Genomic DNA, 16,487 nt, shown 5'->3' with positions numbered 1-16,487 from the left:
TGGTGGCACCGGAGGTGGGGCTCTTAGGAGACCTTTGCAAGATGTTGAGAACAAAGGTGGAGGAGCAGGAAAACGGGTTGAGAAGGCAGAATCTGAATAGTTGGCTTGCCTAAAGGAGTGGGATGTGCTAGCCATAATGTATGTTTCAAGGATGCTGGTGGTGAAAGGGGTGCTGGACAATGCCCCTGAGATGGATAGAGCGCACAATTCTCTGAGGCAGAAGCCAAGAGCTGGGGAGCTGCGGGCGGTGATCATGAGACTACAAGTTTGTGGGGAAAGAAGATTCTGTAGTGGGCCAGGGTGAAATGGAACTGAATGAGAGGGAAACAAGGTCCGAATATAACAGGACATTGGAGCTGAACTGGCAAAACAGTGTACGGGGTTCAACAGGGCCAAGTTGATGCTGTATTCGGTAGATCAGGGTTGGGGTGTTCTATCCGGTGCAACTAGGGTGACTAATGAAGACCGGGAATACTATTTTGAGACCCCAGAAGCGTCCAATGACTTTATCAAAGAGCATAAACGGGAGAGAACTGAACAATTTTGGGAGATGGAGGTGCTGGCACTTTAGAATAATGGAGAATATGGGTAGAGTGGGGCTTGGAGAGGGGGGGGGGGGGGCTTTTTCTTTTCCTCCGATGTGGAGGACTTTTCTTCACATTGGAAAGGGAGGGAGATGCGACACAGTGAGGTTGGAAAAGAAACATGGTTGGGATGGAGAAAGGGGCCATCTTGGATGGGCCAGGTACAGGGTGAAATTAAGGGGAGGGTAGAAGTGAAAAGAGGTTGACGGATGGTAGAGGGGAATGGAGGCACAAAGCCTGATAACATTGAACGTGCGAGGGCTTAGTGGACTGGTGAAAGATCTCAGGTCTTTGCGCACCGCAGGAGTTTAAAAGTGGAGGTGGTCTTTCTGCAGGAGACGCACCTCTGCGTGAAGGACCAGTTTAAGCTCATAAAGATTTGGGTGGGTCAGGTTTTCCACTCGGGGTTTGATTCAAAGTCCCGGGGGGGGGGGGAGGGTGGCCATTTTGATGAGCAAGAAATTGGGATTTGTGAGCGCGAAGGGAGTGAGGGACCCAGGTTGGAGATATGTGATGATTGGCGAATGTGTATGCACCAAATTGGGGTAATGTAGGTTTTATGAGAGGGTTGCTGGCCGTGAACCCGGACTTGGCATCAGAAGATTTCAATTGTGTCCTAGAGCTGAGGGTAGATAAATTGAGCCCTAGGTCAATGGGTATGATATGAATGGCAAAGGAACTGGGTGGGTTTATGGAAAAGATGGCTATGATGGACCCGTGGCGCTTCAAGAACCCAGGGAGAAGGGACTATTCCTTTTTCTCACATGTTTATAGGGTGCATTCAAGAATTAACTTTTTTGTGGTGAGCTGGGAGATTTTGGTTGGGGTGGAGGGGGCAGAGTACGCGGGTGCTAGTAATCTCTGGACCATGCGCCCCACTGGCTGGAGATTTGGCTTAGATCAGGATTGGAGCAGATGTCGGGGTAGAGGCTCGATTCGGGGATGGTAGAGGGTTTTGTGATAAAGTGCGGGCTGTGATCAAAGATTATGTAGACTAGAACCAAAATGGGGAGGTGTTGGCGGCCACATTTTGGGAAGCAATAAAAGCGGTGGTCCCAGAGGGAGATTATCTCATTCAAGGCACATGCGGATAGGGAAAGGAGGGAGGAATATGAACTGTTAATGAACAAGATAGTTTAGGTAGATAGGGAGTACCCGAGGGCACCCACCACAGAGGGATCGGTGAAGAGGAAAATGTTGCAGGGGCAATTCGATAGGTTGACGACGGGGAGGGTGGTAGGATAGCTGCGTAGGGCAAGTGGGGTATGAATATGGGGAGAAGGCGAGTCGAATGTTAGTGCTTCAACTACGGGGGCAGGCCACGTCCAGGGAAATATTGAAGATACGGACAGGGGCTGGGGAGGTGATGTCGGAGCTGGGAAGATAAATGAGGTGTTTAGGGCTTATAAGGAGCTACACAAGGCGGACCCGGGGGGTGTCGAGGGGGACATGGGACGGTTTTTAGACAAACTAGAGTTTCCACAGTTGGACGAAGGGAAGGGACAGGCACTAGAGGAGCCCTTGGGGCTGAGGGAGGTATTTGACAATATAAGGGGAATGAAGTTGGGGAAGACCCCGGGGCCCAATAGTTACCCAGCGGAATTCTATAAGGAGTTTGCAAATGACCTAGCACCACATCTCTTGGGGGCGATTAATGAGGTGCTGGAGAAGGGTGAGCTGCCAGAGACGATAATGCAAGTAATGATCACATTACAAAGAAGTGAAGGACCCACTGGACTGTGGTCGTACAGGCCTATATCACTGTTAAATATGTGTAAGTGCTGGCTCTTGGTGGCGGGAAAGATGGAAGGTTTAGTCCTGGGTGTGGTTGCGGAGGAACAAACAGGCTTGTACAGGGCAGGAAGCTTTCTAGTAATATAAGGAGGCTGTTAAATGTGATCATGACCCCGTCAGGAGCTGGAGGTAGTGGTGTTCATGGATGCGGAGAAGACATTTGACCAGGTGGAGTGGCGGTACTGTTTGAGGTACTGGGAAGGTTTGAGTTTGGACCGATGTTTGTGACATGGGTGCGGCTGTTCCCGTACCAGCCTCCCCGAACAGGCGCCGGAATGTGGCGACTAGGGGCTTTTCACAGTAACTTCATTTAAAGCCTACGTGTGACAATAAGCGATTTTCATTTCATTTCATTTTATTTCATTTCATTTCAAATGATTTGTTTTAAGTCGAAGGGTTGTATTATGGGCTCCATAGGCTGCATTGCTGTTGCCACATTATATGGGAGCCTGGTGCATAGAGTACATGTATTCCTTTCAGGGTGCACATTTACTACTTTACCACTCTTCTTCAGTTCAGAAAACATTCCCCATCCACTATCACAATCTATGTACACAGGAAAATACACTGACATGACTTTCCTGTCATACTATTGCCTCTGCTGGTTGGATTTCCTACCTGTCCCAAAATGGTTAATTTCCCCCCACTGGACCTCCTCCAGTAGCACATTTAGAATGGGAGCGGAGTGTTAGGTAGTCCTCTTTTTCCCTTCACTGTGGCACAACAGTCAGACTGACTTCAAAATGTGGCATTCAGCTTTAAGAGCAGCAGCATTAAGGAGCAACCCTTTAGAGCTGCTGCACTACTGGGAAGGTTTGAGTTTGGACCGATGTTTGTGACATGAGTGCGGCTGTTCCCGTACCAGCCTCCCCGGACAGGCGCCGGAATTTGTCGACTAGGGGCATTGCACAGTAACTTCATTGAAGCCTACATGTGACAATAAGCGATTATTACTATTATTACCTGGCACCGATGGCGAGTTTAAGGGCCAATGATAAGGGTTCACGGAACTTTGAATTGCACAGGGGAACAAGGCAGGGGTGCCCGGCCCGCTGTCACCATTGTTTTTTAAAAATGTATTTTATAACAAACAGGCTACGCCAAATAAACACCCAGGGAAATATACTTCCCAGCAATAAACTATACACCTGTACAAATTTTCCACCCTTTTCACCCCCCCCCCCCGGCTCCTCAAACACAGTCGCAAACATCCCCCACGTTTCTCAAACCCCTCTGCAGAGCCCCTTAACTCATGCTTTATCTTCTCGAACCGCAGGAAGTCGTACAGGTCACCCAACCAAGCCGCTACCACTGGTGGTGTTGCCGAACGCCAGTCCAGCAAAGTTCGTCGCCATGCAATCAGAGGCGGAGGCCACAACATCAGTCTTCCTCCTCCCCATCAGCTCCGGCCTCTCTGAAACCCCAAATATCACCACCAAAGGGTCCGGGTCCACCTCCTCCTCCACTATCCTGGCTAAGACCGCACGCGAACACTCCTGTCCAGAATCTTCCCAATCTTTAGCAACCCCAAAACATGCGTGGGTGATTTGCTGGCTCCCACCCACACCTCTCACACTCATCTGCTACCCTTGAAAGAGCCCACTCATTCTCGTCCGAGTCATATGTACCCTGTGCACCACCTTAAATTGTATCAGGCTTCTCCTTGCACAGGAGGAGGTCCCCTTTACCCTTCGCAGTGCCTCACTACATACTCCCCAATTGGTCTCCCGTCCCATTTCTCCTTAATCTTCATCACCCGTTTGCCTCCCTGCTCCCCCAGCCACTTGTATATATCCCCAATTCTTCCCTCCCTTCCACATCTGGAAGCAGTAGTCACTCCAGCAGGGTGTATCCAGGGAACCCCCTCCAGAACTTTCACGCAAAGTTCCTAACCTGCAGATACCTGAACTCACTCTCCTTCGGCAGCTCTACCCTCTCCCTTAGCTCCTCCAGACTGGCGAATCTTTCCTTCAAATACAGATTCCCTCACCTTGACCAGCCCCACTTCCCTCCACCTCCTCTATACACTATCCACGCCCCCCCCCCCGGCTCAAACTCATGATTCTCGCACAACAGCGTTAACACCGCCATCCCTTCCACCCTAAAATGCCTCCTCAACTGATTCCATATCTTCACCGTGGATTGCACCACCGGGCTCCCTGAATACCTACTCGGAGCCATTGGCAATGCTGCCGTCACCATAACCCTCAAACTGGATCCCTAGAAGATTCCCCCTCCATCCTAACCCACCCCTAGCTGTCGCCATTGTTGTTTGCGCTGGGTATAGAGCCTCTGGCAATGGCTCTTAGGGGGTCGACAGAGCGGCAAGGGATTATGAGGGAACGAAGGGAGCATCGGGTGTCGCTATATGCGGACGACCTACTACAACTGGGGACCATGGAGAGAATTGGCCTGTTGGGGAAGTTCGGGGCGTTCTTGGGATATAAGGTAAATGTAGGGAAAAGTATTCCCGGTGAACGAGCTGGATCGGCGAGCCAATCTAGGGGCTTTGCCATTCAAGAGAAAGACAGCTTTAGATACCTGGGGATTCATATTACGAGGGAATGGGCGATGTTACACAAATGGAATCTAACAAAGCTGGTGGAAGAAGTCAGGGAGGGTCTGAAGGGGTGGGACACGTTGCACGTTTCCACCAAGAAAGCACAACAGCGCCAATACTTCCTCAGGAAACTAAGGAAATTCGGCATGTCCATATTAACTCTTACCAACGTTTACAGATGTACCAGAGAAAGCATCCTATCTGGCTGCATCACAGCCTGGTATGGCAACTGCTCGGCCTAGGACCGCAAGAAACCAGAGAGTCGTGAACACAGCCCAGTCCATCACACGAACCTGCCTCACATCCATTGACTCTATCTACACCTCCCGCTACCTAGGGAAAGTCGACAGCATAATCAAAGACCCCTCCCACCCGGCTTACTCTCTCTTCCAACTTCTTCTATCGGGCAATGATACAAAAGCCTGAGAACACGCATGAACAGACTCAAAAACAGCTTCTTCCCCACTGTTACCAGACTTCTAAACCTCTTATGGACTGACCTCATTAACACAACACCCCTGTATGCTTCGCCCGATGCCGTAGTTACATTGTGTACCTTGTGTTGCCCTATTATGTATTTTCTCTTATTTCCTTTTCATGTACTTAATGATCTGTTGAGCTGCTCACAGAAAAATACTTTTCACTGTACCTTTGTACATGTGACAATAAACAAATCCAAATAACTTGACTCTGGCAGGGAGGGTCCAAGTGGTGAAAATGAACATTCTGCCAAGGTTCCTGTTCATATTTCAGGCACTTCTGATCTTTGTACCGAAGGCCTTCTTTCAAAAACTGGATATGATTATCTCAGACTTCGTTTGAGCAGAGAAGGTGCCAAGGGTTAAGAGGACCCTATTACAGAGACACAGGCAGAAGGGAGGGTTGGCATTGGGAACCTGCTACATTATTATTGGGCGGCGAATGTGGAGAAGGTGAGGCCGTGGTGGGAAGAAAAGGGGACAGAATGGATCAGGATGGAGGAAGAATCTTGTCGGGGGTCCAGCCTGAGGACGATGGTGACGGTGGCATTGCCAATGGTGCCAAGGAAATACTCTGAGAGCCCGGTGGTACGGTCCACAATAAAGGTTTATAACCAGCTGAGAAGGCTTTTCAGGATAGAGGGGAAGTCGGCGTTGGCATCGCTCTGCGTAAACCACGGTTCTGAGCCGGGGGGGGGGGGGCGGTTAGATGGTATGTATAGGAAGTGAAGAGAAGCTGTAGAAGAGCTGGTTAAGGTGAGGGATCTGTACCTGGAAAAGGGGTTTGTCAGCTTGGAGGAACTGAAGGAGAGGGTAGAGCTCTTGAGAGGAAGTGAGTTTATGTATCTACAGATGAGGGACTTCGCGCAGAAGGTTTGGAAAGAGTTCTCCAGGTTGCCAAGGTACACCCTGTTGGAGCGATTGTTGCTTCCGGACGTGAAAGGGGAGGGCAGGATCAGGGAGATCTATGAGTGTCTGGGAGAGCAGGAAGGTGAGCAAGCGATGAAGATTAAGGAGATGTGGGAGGGGGATCTGGGTGGGGAGATAAACCGGGGAGTATGGAATGAGGCACTACGAAGGGCAAATGCAACCTCCTCCTGCGCAAGGATGAGCCTGATACAGTTAAAGGTGGTACACAGGATACATATGACTCGGGTACCCTGGGGGTGGCAGATGAGTGTGAGAAGTATGGGTAGGGACCAGCGAATCACACACACACGTTCTGGGGCTGGAAAAGTTGGAGAGGTTCTGGGCGGGTGTGTTTGCGGCGCTAACAAGGATAGTGGGGGAGGAGGTTGAGTGGGACTCTTTGGTGGCGATATTTGGGATATCGGAGAAGCCGGAGCTGATGGAGGGGAGGAAGGTCGATGTTGTGGCCTTCGCCTCTCTGATTGCCCGGCGAAGAATTCTATTGGAATGGCGGTCAGCAATGCCACCGAGGGTGGTGGCTCGTTGGGGGACTTAAATTACTTTCTTCGGCTGGAAAAAATCAAATAAGAATTAAGTGGACGGCTTCGAGACAAGGTGGGGATGTTTGTGACTGTGCTTGTGACTGTGTTTGAGGAGCTGTCCTTCGCAGGGGGGTGGAGGGAGGGGGTGAAAAAGGGGAAAGAATTTGTCCAAACTGTATAGTTGTGTGTTGGGGAGTTTGCTCACCGAATTGTTTATGCTTTGCAACCTGTATATAAATGTGGAATAAAATATATTTTAAAAAGTTGATTCTGATTGGCTGAGGATTTGCTATGGCAAAAGTGGTGGGGAGCTCTAGGCCCCCCAAGCTCCCAGGTAAATCAAAAAGTGAACATATTCACTTTTGTTTGTCACTTTTAGCAAGTGTAAATGAGCCCCATTGAACTCATTGATTACCTTAAATTGATTGTTAGTGTAGGTATTAGCAGTGCACTCAAAATTGTTTGGTAAGCAATCAGATTTAACTTGCCAACCAATCAGCACTCTTTCTCCAGTAGTATTAATTGTGATCATTTGTAATTTGACATTCTTGCATTTTTCCTGATGAGTTCAAGATGAAAAACTTTGGCAACCGTCTTTTTTCTGCAATATTCAGTTCTGTATTACCAAATGAATGTTTGTATTCCTCTGATCTGTTTACTCGCTTTCAAATTATGACAAAATACACAATACTTTGTTTTCATTTTAATTCTTGAAACTGGCATGTAAATTAGAGTGGGTCTATTGGTGCTAAATCGGAAAAGGCTGATAACTCATGGAAATAGATTTTAAATGCCAAGCTGCCTTGCATATTAAAGCCAACAAAGGATTGGGTGTCTGATGCCCTTTGCGAATCTACATTATGATTCCCAGCACTACAAGTCTCATCTACCAAAATAAATGTTGTAATGTTTAAAAATATTTGGCACGAGCACTCCATTCCTGAAGCTACCATCTAACACAACATTGATGAAGATGTTGAACTGGATGTGTAACAATGGAGATAGCCTTGCCTTACTCCTTTTTTTAATAGTTACAAGTTTGATGTCATTTTTGCTTGCAAATGTCTTGCAGCTGGAAGACCATAATTTGGCCCGGACAACCACAGCTCAGTTTTAAGAGACTGGATTAAAATGTTCATTTTGTAAAATGCCTAGCCTGAGCACACACAATCTGTTTTAAATGTATGTTCTACAACTTTTCAAGAAATGCTTTAGTGATCTACTGACTTGAAAGACTCATGAACATTGATAACAGCAGTGAAAGTGGAGTTTCACCGAGCATTCTGATATTCTACACTCTCCAATAAAGCCCAGTGTGCCCTATGTATTCCTCACAAGAGTAAAACCCAAACTGTTTCTGGTTATTCCATGGACATTAGGTTGAATGATTAACATGAAACCTGAACCTCAGGTATCTGTGATTCCTCTGTAGCTTTTGGACTTAGTACAGCACCCCATGTGGCTTGAAGCCATAATTGCTCTGGAACATGTACGTGTCTGAAATACAATTCTATTCAACAATGAAAGAAGGGCAGCTCCAAGGCAGACTGGTTGATCTTTTGCTGTTCTCCAATATAGAAACAAATACATTATAATAATATAAAAGCAAATTACTGCGGATGCTGGAATCTGAAACAAAAACAGAAAATACTGGACACTGTCAGCAGGTCTGACAGTATCTGTGAAGAGAAAAAGGAGCTTACATTTCAATTCTGATGACTCTGTCAAAGCTAGAGAGAACAGGAAATGGGGACCAATTCATACTGTAGTGGAGGGGCATAGAGCTGTGGGGCTGGATAGGCAGCCAGCGATAGGTGGAGATAGAGAAAGATGTTGAGGACAGATGACAGAAGGAATGTAAATGGGGGTGATTAAGGCTAAGAAGAGTGCTGATAGTGGCACATAAAGAGATTAGAATGTGAGAACAAATACATTATGATTGGTCAACACAAGTACTGGAGAACTTAAGCTCGGAACTTTATTATTTGAAATGAAATTTGAAATAATATTCACTCCACTGGACCATGGTTTAAGCTATAAACTACAAAATTGATTTATCCAATAGTAAATAAATATTTCACTACAGATTTACAGCGGTTACAGCTTAATTACATTTGTAGAATATAAAAGATAATAACAGTTGTAAATGCTGTGCTAAATTTAAGCACAAACCAAATTTACAATGCCTCTGGCAATTAATCTCATATGGTGGTTTGCTGCTAACCATTCAGTATATTTCAAATTTGATTGCACTCAGAAATTTATCACCATCTTCCACCTACTCCACAATGAAATGCAAGGCTCCATCCTCACTAGCGGAGCCATCAGTGAAGACTGGGGTCAAACAAGTTTGTACCATTGTACCAACTCTTTGTTTTCCTTGCTGCAATACTGAACCTCATCTCTAGCAAATTACCCACAGGCACGGAGATAACCTACAGAACAGATGGGGAAACTGTACAACATATGCCACCTTCAATCAAAAAACAAAATTACTTCAACCTGAGTCATTGGCTTCATTAAACAATTTCCACTTGTCTGTGCACTCACTCTGAATCTGAGCTCCAGTTCATTATCGCCCACCTCTCTGAAACATATGACAAAGTGGGCCTTTCAATAAACACCCAAAAAACTAAGGTCCTCCATCCAGCTCCCAAAACACAACACCTCATCGCTAAAGTTCAAAACCCTGGAAAATGTGGGATTTTGGGAGCCTCCTCTTGATGAAGGCAGGTATAGGCCAGAATTCTCCAGCCATTGGGATTCTCTTTTCCTGCTGGCTGCGCACTCCCACCCACAGTTTCCTGGTGACGTGGGGTGGCTTCAATAGGCAATCCTATTGGCAAGTAGCGGGAAGAGAAAATCCCGCCACCAGTAAATGGCTTACCGGCAAGAAACGCATGGCTGGGGACTGGAGAAGCGACCCAAAGACAACAAAACTCTTCATTGCCTCCAATGTACCAGCTCAAACTACGGCTGACTAAGGAAAATTATCTGAGGACTAGTGTCTCCAGTCCAAGACTTAGGTCATGATTTACCAAGCCACATTGATCCCCACAAACTCCTACACACTTCGGAGATGTGGATAGCCTACAGCAAGAACCTCAAAACACTGGCGAAGTATCAATAGCAGTGCTTTCACAAGATCCTCCAAATCCAGTGGCAAGAAAGGTAGCCCAACATCAGCGTCCTCTCCCAAGCCAACATGCACAGTATTAAGGCAGTAATCACTCAAAACCAGCTTCGATGGACAGAGCATGTCATTCATATGCCTGACATCAGACTCCTGAAGTAACAGACCTTCTTGGAACTCAGGAATGTCAAGAGACTCTCAGAGGACAGCGGAAATGCTTCCGGGATGTCCTCAAAGCAGCGCTGGAGAAAGCTAACGTCCCCACAAATTTAAGGAAGTCCCTGGCTTGTAATTGACCAAAATGGAAAAGGTTATTGGGAAGGCACTGAATACATCAAGAGATTTCCTTGGGAGCACACAGGCAAGTTGAGGCATTGGACAGTGCACAAACATCCAAAAACCTAATTTTCCCAACCCTTCCCTGCCCTACATGTAGCAGAGTCTGCAGATCGCACTTTGGATTATTCAGCCGTCTCAGTACCCATCAAACTTGATTGGAAGCAAGTTATCCTTGATCCCAAGAGAATGCCTGAGAAGGAGATTTAGTTTCTTTGCTATCACCTGACTCAACTGAAGCAAAATTGGCTGAGAAATTCAAAAATGTGAGCAGGACAAAGGAAGTTTAAATATGTACTTCAATAGAACTACCAATCAAATATAGTGGAACAAAATTTAATGGGCTTGTATTTAAATTGAAATAGCTTGGCACCTTCCTTGGACACTTTTGCAGACATAACATCTGTATTGAAACTATTATGTTATTAAAACATGCTAGGCCATTTTCTGTGAATTACCTTTATTTTATAGTACTTTATTTACTATGACAGGAAGGAGTAAATAACCTGGTACAAAATGAACTGTTAAGTTACTGCAGAAGGCATTTTCTTTTGCTAAACATTTAACTGTTTATGCTAGAGAGATAAGAAAACTAGGAAAAGCGCATATCCCTTTCCAAGTTCTGAATATGTGACTTTGAATTTGAAAATTAGCCAATTGTTTCTCGGGCTCAATGAGACTTTTATTTAAAGAGAAAATGCTAGGTCTTTGAGTCACTGGTAAAAAATAAATGGAGCGTTTTTCTAGATTAGAAGGATTTTCACAAACAAGGTGGGCTTCATTTTCTTGAGGGTGGTTGCTCGTTGAGGCAGCACATAACATGACCAGTAAATCTAAATCCTCTGGATGTTAGTTCTCCGTCATTCTGTAATCCATTTAGAAAGTATCTGTGATGTGAGACAGGAACAGGCTTTCCTGAGATTGACATGTTCATTGGCACTCACTGCTTCTACTCAGAGAGGAAAAATTAGCTAAGTACTGGAGAATGTGATAATATCATTTGAAAATGATGCCTGTGGTTTGTTTCCAGTGTCAAACAAATGCAAGGGCTTTCTAACTGAAACAACATCGGGGTGGGTTTGAGTAGCTTTGTATTTCAAATGTGAACAGCTAAAATAGAAAAGCAATATTGTTGAATTGCTATTTCTCTTTAATTCTTTCTGGTGTTCTTCTGAATTCATATTTGCTGAAACAAAATGTAACAAATTTTGGGTGATTCCTGACTATTGCAAAGCGTTTGATAATGTAGATCCACTCTTTTCATAGCATTTCCTCAGTTTGTTTCCTTGTGATGTTTTGAGAAACTTGCTTACACCTATGTGTAAGCTGGATGCATGAAAATGGCCAGCTGATTATTCCATCTGCAGTTTCCCTTCCCCACTGCCGAAGAATCTTCCCAGCTACGTAGGGGTGGATTTAAGTACATGTATGGTGGGAAAGTCACGGAAAATGACATCTGGTCGGGATGCCTATATAATCCTGGCCTCCTTTGGCTTTCCTCAGGGTGGACTCCGCGTCCTGCTGGAAACCCCTGAGGGTCTCAGGGGAAGCAATTGAGGAGATTAAAAAGGCAATCAATAACTTTTGAACATGAATTCCTTGTTTACAATAGCTCATGGCTTCCACGCTGTGTCTGAATCTCACCTGGGTCACTGAGGTAAGTGCACAGTAGAAGGAACTTTCTCAGTGAAGTGACAAGCTAGGAAGGCTTTGATCAGTTACACTGAAGAGATCCAGACATGGCCATTGAAGGCTGCTGTTTAAAGCACCTCTTCTCTCAAAGAGTGTACTTACACAGCTGGACAGCTGATTGCCAACTTCTTGAAAGGCACTTCATCTGTCGAGCACTTCACTCATTTGCAGTTGCTCTCCTCTACTGCCAGCCATTATTACAACATAGAAGCAGCTTATGCAGCTCCATTTTTACCTTTTTTGAGGGGCAACAGCAAAGATCACACCACAGAAAACCTCCCCTGCAGCATGAGCAGCGCTACCAGCATTACTGGCTGCTTTCTCCTCAATGCCCGGACATATGGGAGTTGGGATGTCCATTGAGATCCAACTGGAAGGAAGCAAACCCCCTGTCACATGACCTGCAGGAAAAGCATCCGTTCTCCTGCCATGCCTGTGCAACAGTGCCTCAGAAGGCTCAGGTTCTCATGGCAGGGCCCTGCTGACAACTGTAGCATCCTGAAACAAGTCCAACTCAGTGGATAAGCTGGGCATACTTTGCAATGGGCAGTGTCACTACAGGGTCAAAATCAGCTCCCACCCCTCTCCACACAAGCGTCTACCTCCTGCCTGGCCATATGTTCCCTACTGCAAGGGACAAAAGCAGAGAGGTATGAATGTTTGGCTTGCGTGGAGAGGAGTGAAGGACACCATTTGTGGAGGGTGAACATGAGGGATGAATGCATCCAGCAACAGGCTGATTATATTGTCTATTTGACTGGGAGTGTGAGGTGCCTGCAGAGACAGAGATGGGTGGAGCTACAAGATACGCTGACTTGAGATCTGCTGTGTGGGAGAACACTGGAGACATCAGAGTTTGGGGCTTGGCTCCTCAAAATGTTATGCCACTCACTTTTCCTGCTCAGATCATGGATCCTCTTGGTACAATTCCTCTATATTGGAGGGACTACAGCTTCTGTCAACTTCTTCAGTCACAGCTGCTTGGTTGTATCGAATCCTTGAGAGAGCTTACCTCATCTCAACCCCTCAGATTCCATTACAGAACATCTAGATTAGAGTGAAGGATCCAGGAAGCAGTCTTCCCAGGTCTCTGCTAGATTCCTGTGATTGCTGTAGCTTCAAAAATCCAAGTGCTGGTGAGGCCTTGGAACCAATGCCGTGGCCTCTTAAATTAAAATTCCTTCCTTTCACATATCCAGGGCATTGTTTAAAAATCCATTTATGCTGTGGGCGTCGCTAGTTAGGCTAGCATTTATTGCCTATCCCTAGTTGCCCTTCAGAAGGTGGTTGTGAGTTGCCTTTTTAAACTGCTGCAATCCTTGAGGCGTAGGTACACTCACGTTGCTGTTAGGATGGGAATGCTGCCGAAGGAAACTTGGTCAGTTCTGCAGTGCATCTTGTAGATGGTACAAACTGATGCCACTGTTCATCGGTGGTGGAGGGTTTGAATGCTTGCGGAAGGGGGAGCAATCAAGCGGGCTGCTTTGTCCTGGATGGTGTCGAACTTCTTGAGTGTTGTTGGAGCTTCACTCATCCAGGCAATTGGAGGGTATTCCATTACACTCCTGACTTGTGCCTTGTAGATGGTGGACAGGCTTTAGGGAGTCAGCTGGTGAGTTATTTGTTGCAGGATTCCAGGACTTTGACCTGCTCTGGTAGCCACAGTAGTGTTTGCGCTAGTCCAGTACAGTTCCGGTCAATGGTAACTCCCAGGGTGGTAATAGTGGAGGATTCAGTGATTGTAATGCCATTAAATCTGAAAGGGAGATGGTTAGATTCTCTCTTGTTTGGAGAGTCATTACCTGGCACTTGCATGGCGTGAGCATTACTTGCCATTTGTCAGCCCAAGATGTCCTGCAGCATTTGGACATGGACTACTTCATTATGTGTGGAGTCATGAATGGTGCTGAACATTGTGAACATCAGTGAACATCCCAACTTCTGACCTTATGTTTCATAGATTATCATAGAATTTACAGTGCAGAAGGAGGCCATTCGGCCCATCGAGTCTGCACCGGCTCTTGGAAAGAGCACCCGGCCCAAGGTCCACACCTCCACCCTATCCCCATAACCCAGTAACCCCACCCAACACTAAGGGCAATTTTAGACAATAAGGGCAATTTATGATGGCCAATCCACCTAACCTGCACATCTTTGGACTGTGGGAGGAAACCGGAGCACCCGGAGGAAACCCACGCACACACGGGGAGGATGTGCAGACTCCGCACAGACAGTGACCCAAGCCAGAATCGAACTTGGGACCCTGGAGCTGTGAAGCAATTGTGCTATCCACAATGCTACCGTGCTGCCCTGTTGGAAGGAAGGAAGGTCATTGATCAAGCAGCTGAAGATGGTTGGGCCTAGGACACATCCTGCAGTGGTGTCCTGGAAAGGAGATGTTTAACCTCCAACCACCACAACCATCAACCTCAATTTACCCATCGACCACAGTCAGTAAGGGTAAACAATGACACCTCTTCCACGATAATCCTCAATACCAAGCAAGGCTGCGTACTTCGCCCCTTACTTTACTCCCACTACACACATGACTATGTGGCCAAATCTCAATTCTCAAACAACGATGAGTCAGAGTACAGGAGGGAGACAGAGAACCTAGTGGCGTAGTGCAATGACAACAATCTCTCCCTCAATGTCAGCAAAACTAAGGAGCTGGTTATTGACTTCAGGAAACAAAGTGCCGTACACACCCCTGCCTGCATCAATGGTGCCGAGGTGGAGATGGTTGACAGCTTCAAATTCCTAGGTGTGCACATCACAAACAATCTGTCCTGGTCGACCCACGTCAACGATGTGACCAAGAAAGCAAAACAGCACCTACACTTCCTCAGGAAACTAAGGAAATTCAACATGTCCGCATTGACTCTTACCAATTTTTACAGATGCACCATAGAAAACATCCTATCTGGCTGCATCACAGCCTGGTATGACAACTGCTCGGCCCAAGACCGTAAGAAACTACAGAGCGTAGTAAACATAGCCCAGTCCATCACACGAACCCGCCTCCCATCCGTTAACTCTGTCTACACCTCCCATTGCCTTGGAAAAGCGGGCAGCAAATTAAAGATCCCTCCCACCCGGATTATTTTCTCTTCCAACCTCTTCCACCAGGCAGAAGATCCAAAAGTCTGAGAACACGCACGAACAGATTCAAAAGCAGCTTCTTCCCTGCTGTTAGCATACTCCTAAACTACCCTCTTATGAACTGAACTGATCTCTCTACTCATCTTCTCTACTGTGTAACACTACACTCCGTATGCTTCACCCAATGTCTGTGTCTATGTATTTATATTGTGTATTTATCGTATGTCCTATGTTTTTCATGTATGGAATGATCTGCCTGGACTGTACGCAGAAAAATACTTTTCACTGTACCTCGGTACATGTGATAATAAATCTAAATGTAAATTTAAATCTTCCTTTGTGTCAGGTATGACTCCAACCTTTGGAAAGTTTTCCCCCTGATTCCCATTGACTTTAGTTTTGCTCGGGCTCCTTGATGCCACATTCGGTCAAATGCCACCTTGATGTCAAGTGCAGTCACTCTCACCTCGCCTCTGAAGCTCAGCTCTTTTGTTCATGTTTGAACCAAGGCTGCAATGAGATCAGCAACTGTGATCCTGGTGGAACCCAAACTAAGTGTCAGTTAGCAGGTTATATGGAGTAAGTGCTGCTTGATAGCACTCTTGACAACACCGTCCATCACTTTACTAATGATGAAGAGTAGACTAATGCATGGTAATTGGCTACGTTGGATTTGTCTGACTTTTTGTGTACAGGTCATACTCGGGCAATTGTCCCCATTTCCAGGTGGATGCCAATGTTGTCTTGGAGTGGGACAGCTTGGCCAGGAGTGCAGCAAGTTCTGGAGCACAAGTCTTCAGGACTATTACCAGAATATTTTCAAGGCCCACAGCCTTTGCAGTGTCCAGTGCCTTTAGTCATTTCTTAATATCATGTGGAGTGAATAGAATTAGCTGAAGGTTGGCTTCTGTAATGCTGGGGACATCCAGAGGAGACCAAGATGGATCATCCACTTGGCACTTCTGGCTGAAGGTTCTTGCGAATGCCTTATCTTTTGCACAGATTTGCTGGGCTCCTCCATCATTGAGGATGGCGTTCTCCGGTTATCATAGAATTTACAGTGTAGAAGGAGGCCATTTGGCCCATCGAGTCTGCACCGGCTCTTGGAAAGAGCACCCTACCTAAGCCCACACCTCCACCCTATCCCCGTAAACCAGTAACCCCACCTAACTTAAGGGCAACTTTGCATGGCCAATCCACCTAACCTGCACGTCTTTGGACTGTGCTAGGAAACCGGACAACCTGGAGCAAACCCACGCAGGCACGGTGAGCAGGCTCCGCACAGACAGTGACCCAAGCCGGGAATCGAACCTGGGACCCTGGAGCTGTGAAGCCACAGTGCTATCCACTTGTGCT

This window comes from Scyliorhinus torazame, chromosome 4, assembly GCF_047496885.1.
Source record: "Scyliorhinus torazame isolate Kashiwa2021f chromosome 4, sScyTor2.1, whole genome shotgun sequence".
In the NCBI taxonomy this organism is placed as follows: Eukaryota; Metazoa; Chordata; class Chondrichthyes; order Carcharhiniformes; family Scyliorhinidae; genus Scyliorhinus; species Scyliorhinus torazame.
Note: the sequence above shows the minus strand (reverse complement) of the source record.